This window comes from Rhopalosiphum padi, chromosome 3 (genome assembly GCF_020882245.1).
Source record: "Rhopalosiphum padi isolate XX-2018 chromosome 3, ASM2088224v1, whole genome shotgun sequence".
In the NCBI taxonomy this organism is placed as follows: Eukaryota; Metazoa; Arthropoda; class Insecta; order Hemiptera; family Aphididae; genus Rhopalosiphum; species Rhopalosiphum padi.
Window position 1 is genome coordinate 12,871,141 of NC_083599.1, and position 25,319 is coordinate 12,896,459.

At 27.9% G+C, this 25,319-nt stretch overlaps 1 pseudogene; it reads left to right on the top strand.

Moving 5' to 3' along the window:
• LOC132924810 (uncharacterized) overlaps positions 1-20,513 on the top strand; it is a 77,520-nt pseudogene extending 57,007 nt beyond the window's left edge.
• The last annotated feature ends 4,806 nt before the right edge of the window (positions 20,514-25,319 follow it).

A 25,319-nucleotide genomic window follows, 5' to 3' on the forward strand; every position in this document is an offset into this window, starting at 1 on the left:
AGCCGATTTTTCTTTTCAATCGTTTGTACATATATTCATATTATAGTTTCAATTTTCTGTGTGCACCTATTATAATACTATAATATATTATCATATAGTCATAACAAATACGAATAATGACGATGCCAAATTGTTTGCAACTATTATTTTTTTCGTGCGCTTATTGAAATATATTATGAATTTATACCGATAACAATCCGTTCTTGCGATCGTTTTAATCATATTCGGTAAACGTTAATATAATTATTTATGATCGTGTATATAATTTATAAACATTCGTTTTTTATTATCTTTAGATTAAATATATCAATATCAAAAGTCAAAAGTCAATAACACAATATAAATGCCTAATTAATTCTATAGCAGTGAAGGTGATATTATATAACGTAAAACAAAATAAATCGCTTTAAAATACACGCCTATCGTAATTCATCACAATCACGTCCGTCTTACGTTTTTCAATTGCGAACGAAATTACGAATAATTATAGAAATTAATTTTTGTACAATTTTGTCAGATTGAAATATTTAATTTAGTGCATTGTTGTTATATTGTATTTATCATATAGGTACGTTCAGAAGCGAAATTGAACCGGCTTTGTGCGGAAGTAGGCGAATAGGAATACTTATAATAGACATTACCTATATATAGTGTGATGAAACGAAGAAATTAATATATTTACGAGTATGCTATTCGGTAAAAATGTTAACATCTTATGACAAAAAATATTTTTCCTATAATATAATATTTCTCAACTACACAGACAGACGAATTTATGAAAATGTTCTGGGAAAAATAGACATTATTACGATTTATCCTCTGACGGTTTTTGTTATTTCGTGATAATTTGAAAAATAGTAATTACTTAAATTTAAAACGTTCACAAAATTATTGTTTTCTATACATAATGAAATATTAAAAAATATTTAGACTAACAATTCAGAACTTTTTGTAGGTAATAGGTATTTGAAATTTTCGATTTTTTTAAAGTTTTCATTAAAATGTTTAAACTTTTGACAAAAATCTGAAAAATTAATACAAGATCACACATAGTTTGTTCTTTTAGTAAATTAAAATATTTAAAACATATATAGGTTAGGTTAGGTACGTTTATAAATATTTAAAAAAACAAATTATTGGCATAATTAGTAATAACCACGAATATTTTACAAAGTATTTTGTATTTGCTTACAAATACATACAATTTTCAATTTTTGTACTTAAGGTTTGACCATTTAATTCAAGGTTTCTTATTAATAGTTTAAAAAAAAAAAACAATTTTATAGAAATTTGAAGTAATTATAAATAATAATAAATTAATCAAGTAATAATAAATGCATGTTATAGGTGAAAAATAATTGAACCTATGGTATATTGGTATTACTATATAACCGTAAAATAAATTTTAAATAGTCGGTAGGTGTTGACTAAAAAGTTGATAACAATTTATATATATATATATATAATATATTATGTAAATTATATACTATACGTATCATATACTATTATAATTATTAATAGTGTAATAATTGTGAACTTTTTGGGTAAAAATAATACAATCTACAGTATAACTAATAATTAATATTAGTATATTAATAGTTAAAGATTTAATAATAATAATAATAATAATAATATAGAAATATAATAAAATAAATTATAAGTAATAGACAGTGTCTGACATACTGTCCCCACTCAGAATTCTTTTTCGTAGGCTTTAATTTACCATTGAATTCAAATTTAACGCTTCAATGACAGTAACCTATTTAACAGTACGCTCAACATCTACACAGCAGAGTTCTTTGATTTTTTTTTTAATACAAATTTTTTTAGATTTAGCGAGAACAAATCAAAGAAATAGGAAAGTGGTTCTCTAGTAGATAAACAAAAATAGTCAAGAAATAATAATGTTTTTAGTATTATCAATGCTTTACTAGGCCAATCATTTAAATTTTCATTTTAATTATGTCGCGCGTATGTTAGCTAAAGACAAAATATCACTGCTCAGTGCATTAAATAAACTTTAATTCGATTTAAACAATCGACTTAAAACTAAAAGACGCCACAAGGTCATTTATCACAGAATATCAACGAATTACACATAGATAATAATTTTAAATATTTCGTTAATATTTATTATAGATTAGTGTAAATGCTGGTAACGTTTAAAAACAGACCAATTTATACTGTATGCTAAAGGTGATAATTATTAGTGATAAACCGGTCAAACATATAATTATCTGGAAACTATAAAACTATTATAAAGTTTTAAACACGCCACACTACGTTGGCACCACGGTTTTTAATTAACTATAAAAATATTCAATAAATCTCGTTTAAAAATACCAAGTGGAGGGGGTGCCGTGTTGCCAGTCCCTCTGCCGGCTATAAAGAGATTATGAAAGTGCAGCCGATAACATTACTATAATATTTAATAACATAAAAATTTAAATTAAATGTAGATTCACAATTTGAAAGAAACTCGAGATTTATAAAACAATATTCAAACTGATATATGTTGTGTGGAATAAACATATAGTTTACCGTGTTCCTCATAACACGCCTATAATTATAATAACTATTACTATACGTCTATAATATACCTGTATATTCGGAAAGAAATAAAACGTATGTTCACGAAAGTCCCCAAACGAAATGAATACAAATCTGGTTTTTTAATATATATATATTACATATTATAGGCATATATTATAATATTATGTTAAACTCGTGTGTCTGTATAGATGTTAAATAATATTATACAATAATGGATTCAGATCGGTGTCCACGAAATTAAATTTGGACATCTGGAACAGTGGAATTAATACGTTTGAATACTCAACAGCGATGCATATATTATGTTGTTCATGCGCGTACGGGAGTCGTGTAGTGCATTGGAATGCGGGAGACTGCGTTTTATTATAATTCCATTATATATATATATACAAATACATTATATATTTTATTATGTATGTATATAAAATATAAACACACCTGCAGGACAGGATATAAAGAATTTCGATTGGTCGCTTCAGCCTACAAATATGCACCGCGAGTATGGTGATGGCCTTGAAAAGACAATCCTCATCGATGTCGACGCCAGCGTGTGAACACTATTATGCTGCAGCACTGTGAGTGATTGTAATTATTTTGTGTGAGCGGCCGAGGAAAAGTCGTTAGAGGTACTTGAAAAAAAATAAAAATAAAAATAAAATACTCATTTGTTATCGATTTCTCGTTTTATCACATTTTATTAGTTTTTTTTTTTAATGGTCTAAAAAATGTATATACAATTGACCGACAATTCGATAACATATGTATACTGTACGTAAACATAATCAACGGCGAGACCACGAAAAAACATTAGGTTTGCACGTCTATTGTAAATCAATCGTTGTATAGGTATAATAGTATGCTAAATCAAAAATAAATTATTTGCACGGAGCTATATGGCCGAGTGTAAAAGAGAATGAATAAAAAATCATTGACTTTTAAGAAAAAAAAACATCTCATTTCTCTGTAATAAATCATTTAAATCTAATGGATTTTATTTTTCCCGGCTAATTTTCAAACAGTAACAATTACTGTCAATCATATTTTTTGAATAAAAATGAAGAAAAGCTACCTGCGCAGAACATTATTTTCGTTTTCCACGGCAGCATAGCGTAATAATAATTACAAAAAACGGCCAAAATTAACTTTTTCCGTTTTACCCACGCGCCGGCGCCGTTTATTTTAGAAATCCAATTATAGAATAGCATATATTATATAGTAAATAAATCGTCTTTTACTTACGATTGCGCGTGCTTACATTAAATATATATATATATATTACCTATCTATATTTATACGTATTATCATAACAATAGAACTTATTCTAGACGGCTTATATATATATATATGTTGCATGCGTCAAAACTGCGAAACGCATAACGCACTTTGTTCCCTTACAACAATAAAATATACAATACACTGTAAATCCGTCTTACAGCAAAATGCTAATTTCTTTCACACATGCGCTCGCACATCCCGTATTTGTAATATTGCCAACGTTTTATTTTTATTTCGTTTCGTTAGAGTGCGTACAAGTTCGAAAATATATACATAATAAAATATCTGCAGGATGAATGTGATGAAACGAAATAATTTTTAAACCGACGTACTCTATACATCTTAAACGCCACATAAACGGTATATATATACTGTTTAAGTGTATTAAACGTTTTTCTTGGCAACCATTAGGTGAACGAACGGCAATCGGTTGTACATGACAGATATTATGTTGTATCAATCGTGTAAAATAATAAATTTATTGTCGTCGTGGTAATATTAAAAAACGATTTGCTAATAATCATCACTGATCTGGACGATTGTTTTATTTCTATATAGTTAAGCTATGGTTGTCGAACTATGAATATAATATCAAATATGTAGTATACCTATCGACGACTATAACAAATCTAAACAACTGGTTTTATTTTCCATTGTTTTAATTTTTTTATAATTTTTTGGGGGATTTTTTCAACATTTTAAAGTAATTCGAATAGAAATCGTCAACTATTTTTTTACTTATTATATTATGTATACTATAGATACGTAAAATCCAATAAGTCATACAGCAACGATATACAACAATAAAATAACACAAATTGTCGTCATATATATAATAAAATGTCGTAAACTTCGATTTTATAGTATATATATATATATACTACTTCTCTAATCTTCGATTTTTATTTTCTAAAGGTCATATTTAAAAATAGTTTTAAATTATGTTTCGGCCATAACTGCAGCGTTTCTATTGGTTTATCGGAGCATCAATATCCGGTCCATATAACACGATACTATTATAATATAATTGCATATACAACGCCGTGTTTCGTGTATATATTATATTGCTTTATCTACATATTAATATCAATGTTTTTGACCTCGCCCACTATCAACAAGTGTTCTCAAACGAAGCGTAAAAAAACAGATGACAACATTTTGTAACAATAATATATCATCGCTGATAAACAATAAAGAATAATCCGTCGTCGCGGCCCGTGGGAACAGACCGCTGTACGTACAATAATATTATAATATATAGTCTGATTGAATGGAATTTGATTTGCTTAGCGCCATTACGGTCGCTGGCCGGCCCGCACGTGTCTCTGCCCCACTGTAGACGTCGTGGATAATATGCATCGCCGTAATACCGCAGTCCGCGCGACCGCACAGTGAACCGCGTCGGAATCGTACGCGGCGACGGCAGTGCCCACCTGTATTATTATGACAAACGCAATTCTATTTATTCGTTTGTGTCACTCTCATCAAACAGAGTATATAATATAATAATTGTATATAATTATGTGGTGTATATACCCAATGTAGTGCGAATAGATATTCCGAAAAAGCGTTGTTCTTTTTGTTCGGCGCTATTGCTATACAATATGCACACGTGCGGCTGAACAATAAAATATAATAAAAATCTATGGACCGGCCTTGGGAAAATTGGACTCGAAACGAAATGAGGCCACCGGATATTGTACTATATTATAATATGTCAACTAAAATATAATACTTTGTACTTGTATTATATATTATACTTTGTTCGGATATTGTAAATATTTTTTTTAGAATTTATAAATAACGCGTACAATCCTATCAAATCGACTGCAAGTCCATATATGGTAATACGAACCTCGACGAGTAATCAAATATGAACGTTTACTGAAAAGTGATAAGGTATCTGTTTACACGGATGCTTTCGACTGCGTACGTTCGATATTTTCGTTCAAATTTCAGTGATGAATTCTAATATTTATTTAATAAAATATAATATTATGCTCGCAAAACCGATATTTAATGAACTAAACAATCATTAATTAATATTACAGACGTATAAAAGAAGAATATTATTACAATATTAATAGTAGCATTTAGATCACTTGTGAACAGTGGTGGATACGAGGGGGGTAGCGATGGGGCGATCACCCCCCCCCCCCCACCATGAACCGTATTTTTTACGTTATTTTTATGTTATACAATTGAGTTGAAAGCTGATATTTTTATTATTTTGATACTACTAATAACACACAGAGCATAATAGTTGGTAAAATAATCCAAATAATTAGCATCCAATAAATTACAAGTTATATAAAAATAGGTAATATCATTTTTTAATTCGCCCTCTCCCCTCCCCCGCTTGAGTGACCTCTGGATCCGCTACTGCTTATGAAACCTAAAAATAAAATCATTCGTAATAAATATTGTATTTTATTATTATTATACTCGAGCCCTTTTCGATACCGTAACGGAAACAAAGAATAATTATAAATATCACAACCAGGCTACAGTGTCAACCAGATGTTTTGGTAGGCCCAGAATGTATTCGTATCACGTATAGACGCGCAACCAGGTCGCTCATCCTAATTCCTATTTCGTTTTTTTTATTTTTTTTTTATTTTTACTGTATAGCCACCGAAATCTTTACAACAATAAATATTTTTATAATACCTACGTGATGGCTACGCGTGTACACATGTGTTACGTTCACGGTTATATATACGTTTTACAGTTTCACATTTTAGATATAGACTACGGTATACAAAAAACGGTATATAATATTTTCAGATTTCGTATTTTAGGACTGAGTATTATATTATTATACGCGCAATGTATAATAAAAAGGGACGACGGTGGAAAATGCCCGCAGGCGAGTTCAACGCAGTCAAACGATTCCTTGAAGGGTCGATAAATACAAAGATATGATGATAAATAAAAACATTTTTCATTACGGTCACCGCCACACCCGTTTTTCTCCTTAGCCAAACCGGCTTTTTCATCTTTGACCGTAAGCACATAATAATATAATATATTATATACAGACAGGACACATAATGCAGTTCGACACAAAAATCTTTTGAACAACCGCGACGTCACAGGAAAAAAAACGAAACGAAATGAAATAAAAACGAAATAAACGTTTCTATATATATTTTGTACGTACGTACAAGAACACTGCTCACACCGACTAAAATATTTATGGGACTGCATAGTTGCACAACTATAATATTATACACTCTATATAATGACGTTATAGCGTACATTCTACAACGACCCTAGTCGGTGTTTCGCCATATATTATACGCTATAGCACCTCCCCGCGGTCACGTGTCGGGTCTGTCGAAATTGAGCGGAGAGCACGACCTCAAATAAAAATAAACACATCTGTGTATAGCGTGTTTATAACCGGGTGGTAAGCTCATTCCGATTGTACACGAGATCGGTACTCTCCTAATTTTTAAACCCAGTAAACTTTCTCGGATCAAAATTATGTTTACCAGAGGCCTAAATCATGAATCCTATACTCGGTATTGTTTTGAATTACAAAATCAACGGAACAAAGAAGCTGCAATGTTATTAGTGCTGCAGTTGACTACGAACTCGTTTCATTTTTATAAACAACCAACTAACAACCGTACCGTTGAACGAAAAATTTAAAAGTTTTTTCAATTGAACCAATGTTTTTTTTATTTTATACTAGTATCTATGATGGGCTACGATAATTTTAATTTTATTTTTTATTATTTACTATATAGTCTGTAATTCGAATAAGTAGGTACTTGACTGTTTTGAAATTTGTATGGCTATATTATTATAAAAACGATATTAGATTACATACAATATTAAATTAAATTATAATGTACGAATAACGTTATTACCTAGCCATAGATTTATGCCACTCAGTAAGCTTCCCAGGTCCAGTGTTCTGGTATTTACCAGAGGAGATTAGAGATTAGAACGATATACATCTCCTCTCAACCCACGTCTCTTGTTTTGTAGTTTATAAACTAAATGTCTAAATATAATATATGTACCCTACTTATACACGCATTATATTATACGCATCTATAAAAATAGTGAATAGTTATAACCTTAGTGATGTATCAAAATTAAAGATATGTTCACAGATATGTGTGTATATAATATATATAATTATAAAGGGATGTGTTATTTTATTACACTGAATAAATATACCACTGGCTTAGTTAAAATAAACTAAAAATTGTAGGTATTCATAGATACGCCAACTAGTGCAGTGCAAGCTTGTCATTTCAGTTTTTCAGTTGTCAGCGCCATAATGTTTGCCGGTCATTTTTAAATCATTAGCAGACCAGCATAATTATATAGGCTGCATTATTAGCGGTATATATGCCTAATGCTGCCTATTATAGTAAATTATATATTTAATGGGCAGGTAATAAGATACAAAATACACAATTAACAACTGGGAATGTAATTTTTAGATTTGATTTTATTTTTATAAAAACATTTTGAATAATAAAAAAAAAAATTTCCTGATTTTTTATTTAGTTTGATTTAATGATTGTCCGGTTGTTGTAATTTCTAGGTAGAAACGATAAAATTATAGCATGTGAAAATTATCTTTTTACTATTATTTGTTCTTTAAATTTTAATATTTTACTTTTATCAATTTTCTTTTGGTAGTTAGTCAATTGTCAGACTATAAAAAACTGTATTTAAAGATAAAAATAAATATTATAATATTCAAAATGAAATAAACGTATATATTGATTCAATATTAAATCTAAAACATATTTAAACGTTTTATTTTTGACGTTTTAAAAAAAAAAATAGTGAAGTGAAGTCGAGTACCTACTTAATTTATGCCTAGTTGAGTGACTATTTGAGATTGAAAAACTTCTCGAGTATCGGTCGAGTACTCTTCATAGGTTAGTAATACTTCAATTTGATTATTTGTTTGTTTTTATTCATAACCATGAGTATTTAATTTTACTCGACTTATAATATAAATTATTCAAGTTTATTCCATTATTTTTAAAAATATAAATGTAAAAATTATAAATTTTTTACTGAATTATTTAGTTTTGTTCTGTACCTTTATAATAATATAGGACAATAGCAAAATAAACAAAATATTCTAGTATACCTAATTAAATTATGAACTTTACTTAATTTAAAGAATTAATACTCGACGTGACTCAATTTCAAGAATGAACACTTGCCTAGCTCTATTGAAATGTGTAATATGTTTACTATATATAATAAATTATAATATGTTTTAGCTATAATATGCACACATTTATTTTTTTTACTTTACGTGGTTGAATTGAGGTTATAAAATAAATAATACATTTTTAAATAATAAAAAAAAAGTATTTTAATTTAACTATAGTCACAGATACTATCTGTATACTTTTATCAAAACACTTTTACCAGCTTTAATCTGCAAGTGCTTTACAGTATTGCACAAAACAATAGGTACCTAATCGTACTCCGTCGCAAATGCCAATATCCATACACTGATTGTTTGATATAATATAATAATAAGCTATAAATAACAGCGACAAATAATACACAACGATGTAGTCTTCATTGTCATAAGTGTGTGCGTAACGCATATATTATATTACCTATAGAAGCGTCACTTCCAGATTATAATATTATTTCCACGTGTCCGCGCTCAACAACGATAATATATACAAATATTATAATAATGTTACAGAGAACACATTCATAAAAAAAAAAAAATGAAAATAAGACACCGTCGACCCGTCTGATATGTATAATAAACGTATTATAATTTATATTTTATTATTATCATAAGTCCTTGAACTCTTCCGTCGTTACGACGATTTTAATAATATATACAGCCGAATAGTCGACCACCGCAGCCAGACACATATTATACTATTAGGTGCACATGTACCGCGTTATAACAGGTAGGCATATTGAGTACAAGAAAAACATGAAACGCAATTCCGACAGCGTATAGTATAATGACGTCCTGACGCGATAATTATATAGGTTAACGCCGCAGCTATTAGCGCTCTTACTGTATATTGTCGGGTCGAAGTACAATCGCCAAATCATTCTTTGGTACAATAGATAATTATTTAATTAGAATTGAGTTTTTCGAGGGTTTCACATTTCACCAATTTAGGTCACTCATTTCGGACCGATTCGTTTGAATTAGGGACACGGTGACCTGGTGACTGGGTGAATTGTTAACATATACAAAACAAACAAACGTGATGCGTTAGTGAGCTTTTTTTTTTAATCCCAAAATATAATTTGGTAAGAATATCAAAAAAGACTTTAATTCTTTGTCACCTAAATAATTGGATCACGTTATTTTTTAATAACTTCCACCTTTAATATGTATTATGGTAAAAAAAAATCACATATAAGGTTTTTGTTAATATAGGTATACTTCAAATTTAAAGTCAGGTTAAAACAAAAATGTTACGTACCCACAATTTTTTTGTAAATTATTATTATATAATTTGTTTTAAAATATACTTACCTGCAACTTACAATAAGTTATATATTTATTATTTTTTGTAAAATTGCATTTATTATAATATTCTTACTTAGGTAATTCATTTTTCAAACAATAAGTTTATTAAATAATAATTATTGAAATATTTGGAATACTATTAATATTCAAGAATTTAAAATTAACGCGAATACTTTTTATTATGATCTAAAAGGATATTTTTTAGTTTTTTACCAAGCCCCCATCATAATATGATACTTATATTGGTGGATTAGTCTATATTTTTTCCGCGAGGAAATAAAAACAGAATAATGTATATACCCACTATACTATTTGACTAGCATGTCTTACATTGGTATATCTAGCCATCATCGATGTATTACGGACTATTGAACCTTAATATATTTATCACTCAAATCATCGCCATCAGGTATAAATAATTACAGTAGAACATGTTTTTTGTTTGATAAAAAAAAAAAATTGTGATGGGTCAATCTGTTCTAATGCCGAAATGCAGAATCGAACCGAACTATTTACTATTTAGATTACTTTTATTTTAAATCAGTATTTTATTATTTTTTTTTTAATTTCCTATTAATATTTTATAAAAATTATTATAAATGTGTTAAGAACATAAAAAATATAAAATTGTGTATTAAATTGTACACACTGCGACTAAAATTTTAATAATTTCAATCTTTTTGTAAAAGAAAAAATGCTGAGTTCAAATTTTGGTTTGATAAAAAATGTTAATAGTTCGGTACGGTTCGGGTTCGTTTGAGCATCATTCATATAACCGCACAGTTTATTGATAAATATCAACATGTACGGTATTGAACGGGTTGATTTCAAGAAAATATGCGGAATTTAAGTATAAAAATGTGTGGTTTTGAATGATGACCTTTTTTTGAAAGTATGCGATTATGACGATCGCCAATTCGTTTGAATAAATATAAGTTCGGTTCGGGTTCGCACTATACTTTGACAATATTTGGTTCGAATTCGGTTCAGCTCATTGTTTAAAAAATATATTAATTGGGATTATTACTTGATAGGCAATTACTAATTATATTATATTATATTATTATATAAAACGAATATAAGTCATAATTAGCCACAACATATTTATATTTTTATACTCATCGTACTATTAAAATATATAACACAAAATATGTACAATATTAGGACTTGAGTCGGTTAGATTATATTACCGTAAAAATATTTGGTTAAAACTAATATTATAGCATTATTATTATCACATAAACAATAAAATGTGTTACTGTAGCTAACTAACTTGTAAGTTTTACTGCACAGTGCACACTGCTCGACAATACAACGTTTACTATCGAGATATCAACCTAAAATTTTAGTACTGTACATTTAAATAATTGTAAATAATAAATCGTGATAAGCCTAATTATTTTAAACGAATTCACATTGATATTCTAAGTAGTTATATATTATTGAATATCACTAATTGGCATTTAGTATAAACATAATAATTTACCTATAAATATTTAATAACAATTAATTAACTTAATTTCATTTGAATTTATATAGCTGTACAGTGTTTCAACGAACAAGGCGCTATAGATAGTTGAATTTTACATGAAAATGTACATATATAGTTATGTTTAGCAAAAAAAGTATGATGAGCGCAGTCTATTATTAGTTTTAAAATGACAAAGTATATTAAAATGATTCTGAATATGTTTATTCAGCAATTTTATAACAAAAGCTACCAATAAAAATATTTAATAAGATGTATAAAAATAAATGTTTTCTCGTTATTACGGATTTGAAATTATTTTTTATTAAATAGAACAACTATAGGTATGCATATTTAAAAGGAATCATTTTTTTTTCATTTTATTTTTGAACATTGTATGTTAAAGTTGTACTATGATTTATTTAATTACTGATATGGTCTAATTAATGTTAATGATATTGTTATTTATTTTTGAACCATTAAATTTTAGTTCATATTTATCAAGAAGTGAACATACGACCTGTTGACCTAATGATGTTTACTAAAAGCTGTGCCTATGGTTGCTTGTACAAATATAAAAAGTTATAATTTCTAGCAGCTAATTGTCTTATCTATTCAAATAAATTCATTTATATAAATGGTACGAAACATTTGTTTCGATTTTATTTTAACGAGACTCTATATCCAACGATATTACGTGTGGGTACTATAAAATATGATTGGAAGAATATATTATACATTTAAACATAAGCTCGTTATTATATAATATTATAACACTTGGTATAATTTTTCCTATAATATTATTATCGCATTATCATCGTGAAATTTCGTAGCGTGTAATATATTGTATTATATTATACGTATTGGTATATAAGTCGTTCGTTACACGAATATACAGTGCGTCATAAATATTAATTTGGTATAAAATAAGTGTGTCGTAATAACGTGAAACGATGTGAATTCTAACCACTCGGGCAAGTAAACAACTACAAGTAGAATTTTATATTCAACTATTATACTGCATAATGCGTAGTGATTTGGATAGGGATAACACTCCAATAGTCCTATTGAATGCGCCGGGTCTGGTTTTAGGCTCGTTAACAGTAGACAAAAAAACAAAATTATGTATATTTTTTTATACACGTAATAATATATTCATTATTCAATAATAAATAAAATGGAAAACACGGGCCGATACGACGGATACGACGAAACCGAAAACAACACGCTGCGCAGTGCGTATGCATTAACATAAATCAAACATGACAAGCCACAGAGAGCAGGTGGTCCTATCTTACATATATTATTATTATTATTATACTTACGCAACCGCCATCGAATGGAATTAAAAGAGCGGGGACAGGTCACCGCAGTGACATTACGAACATATTATTATTTAGGAGGCCCGTATAAACCATCTATATATACATACATAATATTACATATTATTATACGATATTATGTTATATTGTTTTTAGATTTTCCTCGCACGCTGCACATGCACACGGTTTTTAATATATACCGTCATGATGACGATGGAGTCAAATTGTTTTCTACGCACCGACTTTCTAAATAAATATACGCTTTTTATACGCGCGATAGGTACACGATTACAATAAAACTGGTGTGAACGACGACGAGGTAGTCGAGATGGGCCCAATAAACGGATAGTTCCGTTCTATAGGAGTGGATTCTTTGTCAATCCGGATTGCCCGAAACGTATATGGCACTCGAAAATTCCTTTACGCGATATATCTTTGCCCGTAATACAGTCGTATCGTGTTACCTATAAAACGGGATTTCGTACAGCAATATAGATATAGTTATTTAAACATTTCCAGAACGATAAATATCAAATCAAAATACAATACGTCGCGGAACTGTAATTTTTTTTAAGCATGTTCACCCCATAATTATGCTTAGATTGTGCATGTATTAAAATTTTGATTTTTACATGGTTTCGAGTTGTTAAAAAAACAATGTTTTTATTAAAAAATTATATTTCTAAATGTTTTTTACTTTTTTTGAAGGACAACATAGAGTTTTAACTTCATATTCCAAACCAGCAAAATTTTCTGTGTATTTTTATATACATAATAATCGAATTTAGGGCGAGTAGTTTATGAGTTATAAATATTTGTCCACTACTCCGATTGTCTTAACTTTAAATACGTATAACTCATAAACTACTCGCTCTAAATTCGATTTTTATGTATCAAAATACTCAGAAAAATATTCTGCTTTGGAATATGAAATTGAAACTATGTTGTCATTCAAAAAAGTAAAAAACTTAAAAAAATATTTAAAAATATAATTTTTTAACAACTCGGAACTACGTAAAAATCAGAATTTGAATATATACATAATTTAAGCATAACAATGGGGTATGTTTAAAAAAGTCACGCTATATAGCGGGGGTCACCGACTAATTTCTATGGAGTTCCGTTTTGAAATACTGGCTGCGGCCCCTAACAGTTTTAAAAATTTACACACCTTAATAAATACATTTTTTTTCTAAATTAGTATTTATATTGATTTATTTATGCATTTATTCAATTCAGATTAATTTAATTTTTTGTCGTAATATAAATTTTATACGACAAACTTATAATTTTTAGTTATTTATATTATAAAGATTTTAAAATCTACTACCTACGCGGATAAGGGTCCGTAAAAAAGTGTTCGCGGTCCGGATGCGGACCGCTGACCGCCAGTTGGTGACCCCTACTAAATATGTATATAATAGGTACCTACTATAATAACCTTTGAGCGCACTAATTCGAACAGTAGCCCCATCAATTTCAACAATAATGAAGCGTCGATATTCATTCCGCTACTGCAGGTAGTTTTAAAACAACCTATGGATTCCGGTCACCTACTAAATTTGCATGTGGCCATCCCGGTTACTATTTAATTTCAATAATTAATTGAAAATTAATTTACATTTAAAAAAATATTTTTCTAGATGTGTTGATGGAATAAATAATAATACAAGTACAACAAGTCAACGAATGTATTTATTTCCAAACACACGTTGCATGTAAACAATGACGGAATATCAATATCGTCGGTTTAATTTTTTTGGAAATTATTTCACCGGATCATGGGTACATAATAAATATATATATCGTATGACCAAAGTCACATTTGTATCCAATAGTGATAATTCATGATAATGGTATTATACTAGTAGTAAAATAAATTACTACAATATTGATTAAAGTACATAATAAAATATTGATACTATATAGGCCTTAGGGTAACAGACTGTCAACGCGCTCAAAATCACTTTTCGTATGCAATGATTTATTATTGAATTCAAATTTAACACCACATACATTACACTATTGCAGTGACTTACTCAATGGCAAGACTACACTTGACACGTTCTGTACACAAGACCGATTACCTACTTTTCCTGTTTTTATAAATAATGTTTTCAACGTTTTGAATAATTGTCAGTTTTAAGTAATAAACTTATCAATAAAACTTTATATCTTGTACATTATCGATAGTGTCTATGTAAATTTTAAAAAGATTGATTAAATTACGATTTGAAATTTTTGTTCAGGGAGTTTATATTTCCCCCATACTTTGGTGTTCCTTTAAACTTACAATTTAAAATTAGCAGAATTTTTTAATCTTTAGGTTATTTTAAAAATTAGCGGAATCGACACCGGTTAAATAGGCGTACCTTTAACCTTAATAAAAATTAATGTTAGCTTTAATCTACGATATTACGTATATTATACGAATTAAAGCCTTAATAAATGCATTAACAACATATTACATTAATTTTAACGTTTAATCGGTTCCTGTTGTTTCTACGTCCCATATATAGGTTGTACTCTGACCCATCAAAACCAATAGTATGGCCATCAGGTTCTAAGTGAAAAACTGTTACATACTAATGCATTTAAATATATATTTGTTATCTGTAAAGAAAAAAAGTATGGTAATTATTTATTTTGTAAATATTTACAATATGATAATAGTATATCATACTTAATACTTGAATAAACATCCGTTCGTATATTTTCAAGCCGTATATTAAATGGATATTTTTATCAATCGTTGTTAACTCCAGCTGTAAAGTAAAATAATAAAAACGAAATCAAAACATATAATAGGGACAATTTAAGGGGGTAAATTAATAACAACTGGAATATAAATTTTGATTACATATACACCATACCTATAATAATAAAAATATACAATTCAAAAACTGAGTTTATTATCACGTCTGTAAAAACTTTACGAGAAAGTTACTGACGCTTATATAGTTATAAAATTATAACCGTGCTACCCCGATAAGAAGAGTAAACATTTGAAAATAATATATAATGTAGGTAGTAGGTACACAATATTAATTTATTATTCTTCAAAATTGAATCGTAAAACATACTATGAATATAATATAAGTAGTATATAACATTGAATGGAATCCATATAATTTTAATTGTATGTAAAATATATTTAATAAATTCAAAATAGATCTTATATTTTAACTTAATTTATTATAATTTAAATGTTGATACTTAGTCACCAAAGTATAATTTGTTTCAAAATATTCTCTTTGAAAAATACAATATACATTTACAATAAATTATGGCATTTTATATTAGCATTATGTTGACGAATCAAAATATTTTTAATTATATTATATCTTATATGCTTTTTGACTTTTGAATATCGCTCTCGTACTTAATGGCATGTCCTCTATTTTATAGAGTCTATATAACATCTACCTGTGTAATATATTCTATAGCGTCTTTTATCAGTATACATGATGATTTACTGGCTTTCTGAAAATACAAATAAATAGTTTAAAATATAGAGTTTTTAAAAATTATAAGATAAATACGGGCACCTATCTATAACTATATTTTATATTATATATAGTCACTAATAAATCTGTACTGGGTGAGTAGGCAAATATAAATATTTAATAAAAATAAAATAAAAAAATGTTGTACAAACATTTACGATAATTTTTGGTAAGTACCTACCAAGGTTTTTAAGACATTCGTTTATTGAATTACCTACCTGCGTAAAAAATATTTGTACAGCTGCATTAAGCGCATGCGTTTTATTATTTAAAACCCTAAAGTACACATTTGTATAGAAGTACTTGAAGCGGAAGCATATAATAAAATGATGATAACGTTATTATCTTATATTATCATACTTTATAGGTTTGATTTGATGAATTGATATATGATACATGAAGTTAAAAGAATTATCTTTTTTTTCCATTTGTCTAAGTCTGAAAAATAATAAAGTTAAATACCTGCTCGTTATACACAAGTTCAGAATTCTATTTAATAATTTAATACACTCAATAAATATATTTTGATCCTTTTATAATGTATTAATGTATAATACGCTACGTCTGTATTATATTATATACTTATTTAACAACGCGTGTACTAACAAACTCAATAGAAACGAAAAACAACATATTCAATCATTATAATAACAAAAGTTTAATCATTAATATGACATTCTTTTAAAATATGATTAACATGTTAAAATAATAGTATGTTCTTTATTATTGCTTGTTAGTTGTTTTTATACCTCTGTTAAGTTTTCAGAAGACTGAATAAACGAACAATATTGTGTTGCCGTGTTGAGTTTGATAAAAGCATACCTAGTTAATTGAGATAATTATAAATTAAAATCATAAATTTTGCCCGATGACCGTTTTGTGTTTTCTATTTGATCATAAAGTTCAATCGTTAAAAGTAAACATGCAATATTTGATGTTGGACTGAAAACAATTATAATTGTCTGTGTTTGTCAAATAATACAATTTAAACGAATACGATAATGAAAATATAAATAGACCAATTATTATGTAGAATAAGTTTTTATTTAAAATTTCGATTAAGAAAACTGATTACAATATATAATAAAACATTTTATTTAGCAGTATTTTCGATGTTTGAACTTAAATTCTATTAATTATTTTGCACGTTTGCCTAAATAGTAAGTACAAATTGTTATTTGATTATTACTATTAATTAATTATATTGTATTATTATACGGAAGTGTGCATAGGAACATAGGATATACGATTAAAAGTTTCATGTAAATTACATCCGTTCTAAGGAAGAATGCCGTAAATCGAAAAAAAAATAAAATGAGATTATTCTGTATTACGTTTAACATTATACGTTTTTTTTTAAGTAAAAATGCCGTAACTATGGTTATTTATCGAGAAATGTGTGCTTATAAGTTATAAGAAACAAATATTGTCACAGTTGTAATTATAAATATAATCGATGCTTAGCAAAAACGCCGTAATCACAGTTTGCTAGAGAATATTGCCGTATCTTTTTTTCAAATACGGCGTTTTTACTTAGCATTTCCTCATAATCTATATTTTTCAACTATATATATTGTTGTTTAGGACATTGGTTGCCAATAAGCCGTATCTTAAAATTTGATTTTAAATTACTGATAATGTTTGGAGTTTTGCTGTCGTACACCACACACAAAAATACCGAACTGACTAACCGCAAAAAAGCCTTAAAATTTTATATAACTGATGACCAAGGTATCAAAATACAAGAATGCAAACCCCTTTTTTAACCACTTTAGACTTTTAAAAAACCAATAATAGAGTTCTAGATATATTAAGACATTAACCCAATGGTCAAGTAAAAGCTCCTGATGATCATCGTAGTAATAAATCGACAAAAAAGTATTTATATAAACATTTAATAGAAGACCATATCTTATATTTTGAAGCCGGGCACACAGTTGTGTCGGCCGATAGTTTCCACCATCAAGTGGTGGAATTCTCTTTAAAACGTCAGAAGAAAACATACGATTTCGAAGATTTTTTCAAAGCAGTAGGAGCGGCCAATTAAGGAAATTTTAACTTAAAAAAAATGGTAATCTCTGATTTTTTTCAATAGAAAGATTATAAGGCACAACGGAAACTATTAAAGTCCACAAATAGAGTTTTGTTGAGAGACATTGTTTTAATAAAAGCTGAACGTGGAAAATATGTATTGTTTACTAAAACTCAGTTTAATGATCAAAAATACCCAACATTAGATTTTGTTCAAAAAAAGTGCACGAACAAAAAAGGAATGACTCTGCCATCTTCGCATACAGAAAATTGTATAATACCAAAAGAAAAACGTGACGATATTCTTTCGAATTCTCGCCAAATTCTCGCTCAACAAATTTTGGGAAAATACAACGGTACATAACTAATAATTCATCTAAATTATAATTATTAAATATCTATTATATAAAAAAATATTTAACACATTTATAATTATAGTTACTAACATTATGTTAATGTATACTGCAGCATCTATTTTAATAATTTATTTTCATATTTCCATTTTTATATGTATTTTAAAAATGTATAATGATTAGATCTGACTTTGATTTCAAGATAAAGGTTAAAGGTATTGTTATGGTTGCATCCAAAAACCGCACACTTTTGATTTTGACCCAAAAAAAGTCAATAGACAAAAACCGCACACTTTTTCGGTCATTATATAACAAAATACCCCAAACTTATAGTGGTTAAAACCGCACACTATTTTTACTGCTAACTAACGAATTAGATAAGATAAGATTTAAGATATACTGCAATAATCATGCTAACACGTTTTAAGACTTTAGTCACCACTCATTATTATTTTATTAGTCGGTCTTGTCTCTTGTGTATACTGTATACATATACAGTGCTTACCTATAGGTATTTAGTGATTTTTTGCAGTTTTATTAAAATATTTTTAATAAGGCATAATAATGGATTTTAAAATAATTGAGAGTAATAAAGGGGGCAATTGCTTAATACTCAACAATTTTAAATACAGACAACTTAGAGTGTGTAATAGTGGAAATGTGGTTTGGCGGTGTTTTATTAAAAACTGTACGTCCATGGTTACAACATGCAGTCAAATGAAGAATCTACTAAAAACTATAAAAACACACATAAACATGAACAAGTGGAGACATTGAAAATTAAAATCCAAGAGGTACGTAATGAATCTAAACGTAAGGCTTCTAATGACATTCATGAACCACCGCGAAAAATAATACGCAAAGAGTTATTGTCATCCATAGACAATAATACAGTAATAGGAAGCAATAACATAAGTTTAATATGGAAGTCAATGTAATATGAACGTAGAAAACATCTACAAACTTAACCAAAAAGTTTGGAAGACGCTCTAAACTTTGTTTCAAATTGCGAAATTTTAACCTGTCAAAACGAAAAAATGACCTATGTATACAAACAAGACGAAATTATTATTGTTACATTTATATATATACAAATATTGAACTTTTACATATAAACCAAAGTATTTTTATCAACAATATACTATACATGGATGGAGCAGGAATTATTATTTTCCTTTAATACATTGTTTTTTACCTTCTAAAACTGAATCTTGTTACATAAAAATGTGGGTCAATATAAAAAATGTATGTATGGAATTAGGACAAGTTTTAACTATTAAAATTATCCATCTCGACTTTGAAATAGCTGCTCATAATGCTGTACAAAAAATATTTACTAGAGTAAAGATTAAAGGTTGTAGATTCCATTTTGGTCAAGCATTATGGCGGAAAATCCAATCAATCAATAGTCTTCGACTTTCATATAATAATAGTCAAAATGAAACAGGTCTGTGGTTAAAAATGTTTTTCGGATTACCATTTTTACCAGTACATGAAGTATATTAGTATATTAGTATATTTTTATATACAATTTTTTTTTTTTAATAAATTATAAATTATTAAGTATATCTAATCTAGGTAAGTATAACCTTTTTGGGGTCGAAATAAAAAATTACTTTCAAATTGTGTTATAAATTATAACTGAAAATTAGTATTCATAATATACGGCGTTATTTCTTTAATCGTTGGTAATTACGAGTAGTACATTTTGGTACGCTACGTAAAAAAAGCCGTAACCAGAATTACGGCATTTTTGCCAAGTAAACTATTCTAAATAATTAATAACGTACTTAGTATGAATATCAAAACAAGCATATCTTGGGGAAATAAAAATTTTAAATAAAATTGAATAATTCCATTGCATTTGTCGAGTATATTTCCATAAAAAATTATGTATTTTACTTTGAAAAATGTTATATTTATGAAAATAGAACTACCAAAAACCACTAAACATAAAAGCTCATTTTTCACGAAAGTCATAAAGAAAACTTACGGCATTCTTCCTTAGGACGGCAGTTAAATAAAATGTACGTATATAGAAAAAAATAATCTCATTATTTTGATCCTTCGAGGTAAAATAAGTAATAATTAATATTACATTAATAGGTAAAATTTACTTTTCTGCAATAATATCTGTGTATTACCTTTTTGAAAATAAGCCCATTTTATGATTCACAAAATTTTATCATAGAGTCTCGTAGCCGTATAACGTAGTTAAGTTAAACTATAAATAGATATATATATATCATATATTATATATACAGTGGTGGTTATAAGGGGGGCGATAGGTGGATCGCCCCCTTGGGATTTAGTTTATTTTAAATTTAGAATATCGCTGACCCAACAACACCTACCTATCTACAAATTTTCGAACTTTATGATTTGATAGATAAATATTTTTCCGTCTTAACTACGGATAATATTTTATAATATATATATAATAATACTATGTGGTGGGTTGGTTTTATTTTTGCCCCCCCCCCCCCTTGAACAGCATGTATAACCACCACTGTATATATATAATACATCTATATATGCACATATTATATGTGTATATGTGTGCTTTTTTATTTTAATAGACTTGTCATCGACTACCGATAAGCCTAAAAATTCTACAATTCAATTACATATATAAGTATATAAGTATATAAGTTATCTATACGATGATCAATAATTGCGCATCCGAGTCTTGCTATTATCTCGTGAACGTTTTCTCGAAATCTCAATGTTCTACGGTATTCGTTTTAAGTTAAACACGCGTGGTTAAACGTTTTCGGTCGATAGAAAAACAGTCGACGTTCACGGCATACATCGGTTGAAAACCACTGCAGGTCTTATAGATAAGATTAGAATTTAACCTCACGTGCCCCATTGATAATTATTAATCGACTCGATTCCTATTAATTTACATTTATGTATATACGATATAAAGTTCATAAAATTGTCTTTGCTAGAACTCTTCGTTTACTATATATAGCTAACTAAACTAAAAAAACAAAAAAACAATATAGTACATCAAATATTACTAATAATATTATTACTATATAGAATACTAATAATCGACGTGTTGTATATCATTTTAAGTGTTAAACTCCTAAATAACGTATTATATAGTTTATAAAAGATTGTTCTATTATAAAAAAAAAAACAGACGGAAGTCAAAATCTCTAGGTACCATTTTTCAAGGGGTTTACGGATAATAAGTTAATGAAAAGAGTTCGCGAAAATTAAATTAGTGTTAAGTAAAAATAGTTAACAAACAATGTATTCAATACCAAAATAACTTAATAGAGAAAAATATTAACTTACCTTAGTTAAAATGAATTTATTATAATTTTTTTAGTTTTCATTTAGGTCAGTGGTCAAACATATTATAGATGAGATTGCTGTGCAAATTTTCAATTTATTTTAAATAATGCGTACCTAACTTATAACGTTTTATTAAAAATAAATTCTATTATTCCTTCTTATTGCACAGTATCTGTTATAATGTGGCTTAGAAAATTATGGGTTAACAGCACATGTAGTGTCGCAATTAAATGATTTAATCGAATAATACGTGTTTGTTTATTTTTATTTAAAATAATCGTAGCTTTAGAGTGGTAAAGGGTTTTGGAGATATGGAAAGACGACACGGATTTTAGACTAATCGTCTACAGACGCCATAATTATTGTGATGGTTAATCGATTCTATATAATATGTTATTTGCATATTTTATTTCTGTTTTTACATTATGCACCAATGGCTGAATATTAACTACAATTTAATACGTCTAATCGTTGATTATTTACTCGCCTAAAGACAAATTTATTTCCTAAATTCTTGCAGCATTTTACGTGCGTGCGCTCATCGTTTGTGTATGTATTACTGTTATATACTTATACGCATAAATGTGTTTGATTTATTTTTTTATTCGTAAAACGTTTATTTGATTAAGATCGCCGCACGTCTATGATACGTATAATGTTTATCAAATGCAAATAAGCGCGCTGCAGCACGCATTATGTAGATAAAAAAAAAATTAAGTTACATCACCGCCGCGTATACGCTTAAATATATATTATAATACCTATCCGACATTCTAGTTTACTGTATATATATAATATAATAGGTATATAGGATACCGCACTAATGGATTTTCGGGAAACATTTATTTACGTTTTACGAGATTGGTTAATGGTCGTATAAGGTATAAAATATTACATAATAATGTATATAAGTTCTCAAACACGGTTTTAATATTTTTGATTTTATAATTGAACCGGCCCCGTCCGATCTTCCTGTCTGCCTAACATAACAGTCGAAATAAATCCTATACGTATCTATGGCATCTTTACTCGAGAATTTTCCCACAACGCGTGTGTCTTGTATATATAGACGTCGTAACCGTATACACATCACTAATACACTATTTATATATATACATATATAATATATATACGGTACTTACTTATAAGTTATAAGCCTAAATTAAACTGTCAAAACGAGTTTCGAGTTTCATCGGAGACCCGTAGCCCGTAACACGGCATCGTACAATCTATATCGGAGAGCAAATAAGTCGGAATGTTTTTTTTTTTTTTTTTTTGTTGAAAACTACATACATGGGTATAAAACCCGCGGACATCGATTACTTCAAATTTAATAATACTTGTAAACATAATATTGGGAACTCGATAGATTGCAATCCGTAATGGTTTTTTACGAAAACAATATAAAATTGGGCGTGCATATCGTGAAGTAACTATAAATATATATATAGGTAATAGGATTATAGGAATTATATATATTTTATAATGTACGTAGTAGCTACAGTAGGTATATAATATAGGTATTGTAAGTTTTAATATTTTAGGTATATCTATAAAATATGAATACAATACTGATGAGTATTGCCGCACTAAAACTGAGCACGTCTAGTGTAGTTGAAAATATCAAAATATTTACGCGTTTATGCACTTAAAATAATATGCCCCAAAGCATCGGGGGTTCCAGTGAACGCCTAGGGTGGTACTTATATTATAAATTCGGTCCTGGTCACTATAGTGAACAATCAAAGTTAATTTCCTACTCGTTGCGTGTAATATAATAATAATATGACGTTGCGGTTGTTTTATCGGTACGGATACGATCTCTTAATAGTGGTTTTAGTGAAAATATAACTGTTGTACCAATACAATTCTTAAAGTATATTTTTATTTAACCACTCGTTATTTAACACTCGTTTAACGCTAACTTTGCTATGTAAAAAATGTACAAAATACTTATTTGATTTTTTTAGTATAATATACTCATAAATGTAGGTATTTATTTGGAATAATAACTAATGAAAAATTATTCAAAATACAATTTTCAATATATCTCATCCTAATCTATTCCTATTATGATTATTACGTTATAAAAAAAAAGAACCATTTAACCCTGTGAACTCTCTCCCCCCACCAACCCACAGCATTAGATTTGAGTAAGTAGGTATCTACTTTAAATGAAGAAATTATTCAATTTAACAAGCAAATCAATTATTTTGTTCAACTGTCGACGTATTAATGTATTATACATAATAGCGCATAATAATAATTAATAGTTATCAACAGTTAATACAGTCACAGAATACAGTCATCTGTGAGGAAAATATTTAAAAACAAATTAGATAAAAATACACACGTTTTCGACCACCTATATATATTATAATAACATTTAGCTAGAAATATTTTATGCGTGTAATTTGTTTTTATAATATCAAATAACACGTAACTGTCATAACGGATCTAAGACTAAAGAGGTATTTTTTCCCACATATTATGTGTAAGATAATAGACCATATATTATGTATTATATAATATGTGATGTGTATATTTAAATTTCAAGCAATTTTTTATTCAAACAAATATTGAAATAGGTAGTTATTATTGAAAATCAATTTAACATTTTTTACAAATAAATTACTAAATTATAGTTACATTTAGTCATTTTAAACATTTGTAAACAGTTTTTAGTAGTCGTACATTAAAAAAAAAGTATCCGGTGTCATTTGCTAAATATTGTAAATCATAGGATAGCCTTAAACAGAGCGTTTAAAAATTAGATAGAAAATATTTTATAAAAAAAAATAATAAAAGTTACTTTAAAAAAATTAATTATTAAGGTCTAAATCTTATTTGCCTTCATCAAAATTATCCGTAATTGTTTTGAGTAACACAAACTTAATTACATAATTAGTTAAAATAAACAATGACATTTTAACTTAATTATACATATTCAACTCTTTTAAATGTATGTAAATGAGACTTAATTCATATAATGTTTACCTTAAC